A 6,282-nucleotide genomic window follows, 5' to 3' on the forward strand; every position below is an offset into this window, starting at 1 on the left:
AGTGGCCCCCTTTCTCTATATTCTGGCCTAAAGGGAAAATAAGTCATATAAATTAAAAAAAAAAAAAAAAAAAATCCCCAACCATCACAACGTTTGCACTCTTTATGGCACTTTTGGTTCAGTGACTTTTTTTGGCAGTAAAAGCTCTGTGTCAGCAAAAAAGAGCACTGCAAAGGTAATGCACAAGCTAGAAAGTTTAGCGGCTCAACAAGCCCAGGGAGAAAACTCCCACATCAAGTTGGGTTGATAACTGCATGATCTGCACGCTAGAACTGACAAGGACTCGTCCCTTGTTCCTGATTATACAAGTATGCCATATTTGTAAAGATGTACATCCTTTCTCTACTTGTAGCAGTGTACAAAGTAATGCTCCTGTTGTATTTGTCTAGCAAAGTTCTCTAGGACAGAATCTTGGAGCACAAAGGACATACATTTTCTCTACATAAAATATACCATTTCAATGGTAAGGGTACAGTTAATGTAGCACCCTCACACAGAATTAGTTTGTCAAAAGGGGTTTGTATCAGTACGACTTGTATTCCACACCAATTAAGAGAAAGAAATCAACATGAGCTGTCTTTGCACTGGTTCACTTCTACTGGTCCTTCCAAGTTGGTATATTGGTAAAATTAGAGCAGGGGGAAAGTCCTGGTGGAAGGAACTCCACAACGCACAGACCTGCCTGGGGTAACGATTACCAGGACACAAACCTAAGTCTTAGGTTCACAGACGCACAGAGGTCTGACAGACAGCAGAAGGCATTATTCCGTCCGTTACACCAAAGACACAACAGTTCTGACGGCATTCTGCAGTGCAGCCAGAGACGACACTCCTACCTGCTCAAGTGCCTCGGAGCCGACCAAACTCTCTCCGGCAGCAGAGGCCGTTTCTTACATTACTGAGCCACGGGGATACTTACTGGGTGCTCTCAGAGCGAATTCGGAAGGAAACTGTGCAACTGTCTCTCAAATCTCTTGCAAACTTCCAGCTTCCTCCTCATTTTTACAGAGGAGCCGGGTGCCCGATTGTCTCCGCAGCTCTGCGGCTCTCTCAGTGCAAAGCCGCGATGCCAAAGCACAGCCGGTTGGGTGCAGCCTTATACTGGAAACGCCCAGGTTTCAGAGGACACAAAGGTTTCCTCCAGACTCCTTCCAGCTCCTCTTCCGCGCACCTCCACGAGCATCGCCGCACGCTGCCCTCGGGCCGCCTTTCACTTCTCCGGGAATCCTTTTCAGGGCCGCGTCCCGCAGCTGCAGCCTCAAGCGAGGAGAAGCAACCCGCGGCCGCTACGTTATCGCAAACAGGGAGAGCGTTCGCACGCAGATCCCCCGCAGAACAGGAGGGAGCTGTGACCGCAGCCCCCTGCCGCGCAGCAGGCCGCTCTCCGGCTCGGCCCCTCCGCACCCCTCTCGCTGGCGGCCGGGCACCGCGGCGGCACGCCGCCCCGCTGCGAGCGCCCCTCTCTCCCACCTGCCGCGGGGCTCCGTCCTGCCGCTGCCGCCCGCGCTCCGCCGCGGCGCCCCGAGGCCCGCTCCTCGGGACGGGATCCCAAGGTCCTCCCCGATCGCGGCCCGCAGATCCCGGCCGCCAGGGAGAAAAGCGGCAGCGTTTTTCAGAGCCCGGGCACGCAGCCGGCACCCACGCCGCCTTGTGACTACTAAAAACTGGGAGCCAACGCTGTGCTGCGGAACTCGGCTTCGCGCCGCTTCCGTCTCGACTGCGACGCGTCACACCGCGGGGACGCGCCCCGTGCTCCTTAAAGGGGCAGCGCCGTGTTAACCGAAGGCCTGCAAACCAGTACTGGTGACAGTAATAAATCTAACAAACAATACACTGTAGGTTATTCTGGTGTATAAGCATTATTTCCTTTTGCAGTGGGAGGCTCATTCAAGTCATGCCCCCAAAAAGGGCTCCTTGTCCCCCTTCTGCTTATCTCTACAATCACAAGTACTGTGGCACAGTGACACCACCACTCGCCCCCCTAGATAATTCCCAGTACTCCGATAGAGTCTTATCACCAAAAAAGGCCTCACAAAGGGAGCGTTGAGCCAGGGAGAATAAACAGAGGGATTCAGAAAATCGTCTTTCACAGACTGCAACCCACATGGTTTTGAACTGGTCGCACTAAAAGGAACGTGGCTGGCAGGTCAAGTGAGGTGATCCTCCCTCTCTGCTCAGCCCTGATCAGGCCTCACCTGGAGTACTGTGTCCGGTTATAAGCTAGTACAAAAAAGACAGGGATCTCCTGGAGAGAGTCCAGCAGAGGGCTGCAAAAATGACAAAGAACCTGGAACATCTCAGCTAAGAGGAAAGGCTGAGCGACCTGAGTTTGTTCAGCCTTGAGAAAAAAAAGACCAAGAGGGGATCTTATTAATGTTTATAATTCGATGATCTCTGGAGGTCCCTTCCAACCCCTACCATTCTGTGATTCTGTGATGTGAAGGGCTGTCCCTCTCATCCATGCAGGGCTCTGGAAGAGAAAAAGTCTTCTGAAATTAGTTGCAGCTGCTAAAATGAATGTTGCTGGTCACCAAATTTCAACAAGGAATGAGCAACTGTCTAAGTAATTGTGAACTGCAGTCTCAGCAGACTGCCTCTTTCCTTCTTCAGATGCAGTGCTGTGAGCTGGCCTTCACAGCCTACAGGCACCGTGGTGGCCTGGTATTGTGATCTCTGTGAGCTCAGGGCTGAGCTGATCAGAGTGCATCACCTCCGGGGCTCCCAGAACCCAACACAAGGGCTAGCAGAAACAAATCAGGTAACTGTTCACCTACCCAACTGTTCACCTACCCAACCAAGAAAATACAATTCCTTAATGAGTTACATGCAGGAAACCTTACAGAGTGCTGAGTGACCTCCAGGTGTCTCTAGAGACTGCTCTGTGACAGCAGTACATGCTCCTGCACCATTAGTAACTCTCTACCCGTAGTGACAGAAGTGCAGGCATACTGACTGAGATTCTCTGCTAACTGTAACTTGATTTCTCTCCCTCTTGTTTTTTTCTTATTTTTGTCCGCCATTTGCATCTGATTTAACAAGAACTTTTGGGAAGAGGCCAGGGTCCAAGAAGGTAAGGCCACTACGGAGCAGCTTGAGCTGAAGCCTCTAACTCCCTTCCTAACTGGCACATGAAACAGGATTTGGCTAAATTCACTTTCCAGGTTAGTTAAACAGTTAGTAAAACATATTCAGATGTAAACCATGTGCATAGATCTCATGCATCCTTAATGTAATTAAAGCCTGTCCTCTACTGATTGAATGTAAGAAATAACATTATTGTTTTTTTTTTACCAGGGTTACCATAGCTCTGTGTTAACAGCAATATCTCCAATTCATGGCAAGTTCCTAAGTCAGAGTAAGCTAGAAGGAAAAATGTAAGTTGTGTCACTTAACCCCCTATGGCCCACTCTGTGACACTGATGAATCACTCTGATTTAAGGCCTGAAGAAAGGCTCCTGACGAAAAGATTATTTTTAACTACATCTTTGGTCTTGAAAAAGACATTACGTCTTTCTACAAACTTCATTTCCATAAGCAAACAGGTATAAATTACCTACACAACCATGTATAAATTTCACTTGTAAACAGGCATCTGTGAGAACTGTTGTGAGGTGTGCCCTGAAATGAGAGTGTAGGAAAGCACAGGCAAGACATCTATAAGTGTCAGCAGCTTCATGTGCCTTTGTTGGACTTGTTCTAGGATATCCATATCTTTTTCGCTGTAGAACCCAGAACTGGACACAACGCTCCAAGTGTGGCCTCACCAGGGATGAGTAGAAGGGAAGGATCACCTCCTCCAACCTGCTGCTGATAGATAGTTTATCCGATGCAGCTCAGGATACTATTAGCCTATTCTGTGGTCATGGCACGCTGCTGACTCACGTTCAACATGGTGTCCACCAGAACCCTGAAGTCCTTTTTTGCCTGATGCTTTCCATCTTGGTGGCCTCCAGCATGTAGTGATACATGGAGTTGTTCCTCTCCAGATGCAGGACTAAATACTTGTCGAGTTTCACGAGGTTCCTTTGGAGAGCTTCCTTATCCAGATCCCTCTGGATGGCAACACAGCCCCGTGGTGAATCAGCCTCTCATCTCAGTTTCGTGCCATCTACAAACATGCTGAGGATGCACTCTATTCTATCATTCAGATAATTAGTGAAAATATTAAACAGAACGAGACTCTCTGAGACACTTTGCTACTCACTAGCCTCCAAATGGACTTTGTGCAATTGATCACCACCCCCTGGGTCTGGCCATTCAGACAGTTTCTTGTTATCATCCGGAAGATGAGAAAGAAGCTCTGTTTAGTTTTGTTTCTGGAGGAAAAAATGCTTAAGCAATCACTCTGTTAGTGTCTTCATGTGTGTGCGTACGTGTACCCCTGTGGTTCTTTCCCATAACAAGTGAGTTGATTAGCTCATTAAAGTCAAATCTAACAGGTAAGTTGTGGACTCCGAAATGTTACGCTCGCTGTCATTGCCACTTTCTCTTTTGTAGTATGCAAACTTGTGCAATGATGCAAGTCTAGGAAGCACCAAAGAATGCCATTCCAAGTTAAAGGCAGCAGATCCAAATTTTAGTGAGTATAACCTTTCATTGCTAGCATGGAATGTACTGGATAATAACTTTCCTCTTTGTGTTCACTATGCTCCATTTAGGCAAGTGGAAAGCGCTAGGTTATAGAATTCTGTAGAGCTTCTTTAGAGAGTAGAGCAGGTGCTAGGATGATATTTTTGTTTTTGTTTTTCATCTTAAGACTTTTTACATACCTGTCATGATAGGCCCAGAAACCTTAAGACTTATGAGACTACCTGTTCCTCTGCAGCTACAAGTCAGTCACATCTTAAACCAAACCTCTTCATGCTTGTGCAGAGGCAAGAACAATGATGATGCTGTTAAGACCCCAGCCTCTGACCATGCGAGAGAAACTTCAGGTGTTGGTGCAGGATATGTTTGCCAGTGAGTAAGTGGCTGGCCCTATGGGAAAGGGGACAGCAGGTGTTTTGTCATTCAGGATCTCCTTGCTATTGCTGTGTACAGCTGCCTTAGGCTGTTTCCTGCTTGCTCTTCTCCACTTTCCTCCCGTAAAGAAGAGGATGAATTGTTCTCAGATTTACATTTACCTCCCCAAACTGTATCACTGTGAGAAGTTAACCACTACCAGCTCAAGAAGGGGATATGAATTAATATTCCAGTCATTCAGTTGAAAGGAATAATGTTCCAATAATCTGAATAAGCAGAAGGTATAATACTGAGAATGTTATATAACTCTATCACTATGAAGTGAGTTCAGTGCATTTTAACAGTAAGCTCCTTACTTTTTCTAAGGAAATACATGCCTGAAATACTTTTGGATAAAAGACCTGGCATGTAGCCCCAAGGATCATATGTCCTATTAAACAGAGAACGCTTTCCTGCAGATGCCTTTTGGGAAAAAACAATTGAATGATGTGGACAGAAGGAAAAGCTGACTAACATTTTCCTAAGAAAACTGTATGTATTATACCTTAGATTGTTTTCACTTATCACATAATAGCCAGTACTGTGATAACATTTGTAAAATTCAATATGATGTTGACTAAAGTACTTATTATTCAATCCTTAAATGTTGCTGACATCTCCTCTCAGGATGCCCATAGAGAACACTGTGGCAATGGCTGGGGTTGCCTATTATAGCTGGTCTTCCCATCAGAAAACACAGTGCCTTTCTGATCCTTTGTAATACAAGAACAAGTACTCATTTCTTCTTGATTCTTCAGAAGGTAGGTTGCCAAGGATGGTCTTTGAACCTGGCACACGTCATAAAAAACACCCTACAACAACATTTTAGAGCATTCAAAACTACCAGAAATGTCAAAGAGCCTATAGTAATCCTTGAAATCTGATCCAAATAGGAAACAACAGGAAAATGTAGTTGAATGTAATTAATTCAGTGAACATAGCCCATATCTTTTTGCCAAGCCATGTGCTCTCTTGCAGCAAATCCAGCCTTTTACTGATAATAAATGTATTTGCAAAGCTGTGAGGATGGAAATAACTTTTTTTTTTTATTATTTTGGTACTTTTGCCCCGTAGTTGCCTCATCCTACGCAAACCAATGATAGTAGGCGAGCTGTCAGTGATAGAGCTTGATTGAACACTGTTGTGGATCAAGAAGACATCACTCACCCACACATATACATGGGTCTGTGATTGTTCCTGCCTGCTGCCTACCTGTGTTGACCTGGCTTGACTGGCAGGCAGGCAGTGTCCAACACATCAGATGACGATGGTGGTGGCAAA

Source organism: Meleagris gallopavo, chromosome 1 (genome assembly GCF_905368555.1).
Source record: "Meleagris gallopavo chromosome 1, MGAL_WU_HG_1.1, whole genome shotgun sequence".
NCBI classification, from domain to species: domain Eukaryota; kingdom Metazoa; phylum Chordata; class Aves; order Galliformes; family Phasianidae; genus Meleagris; species Meleagris gallopavo.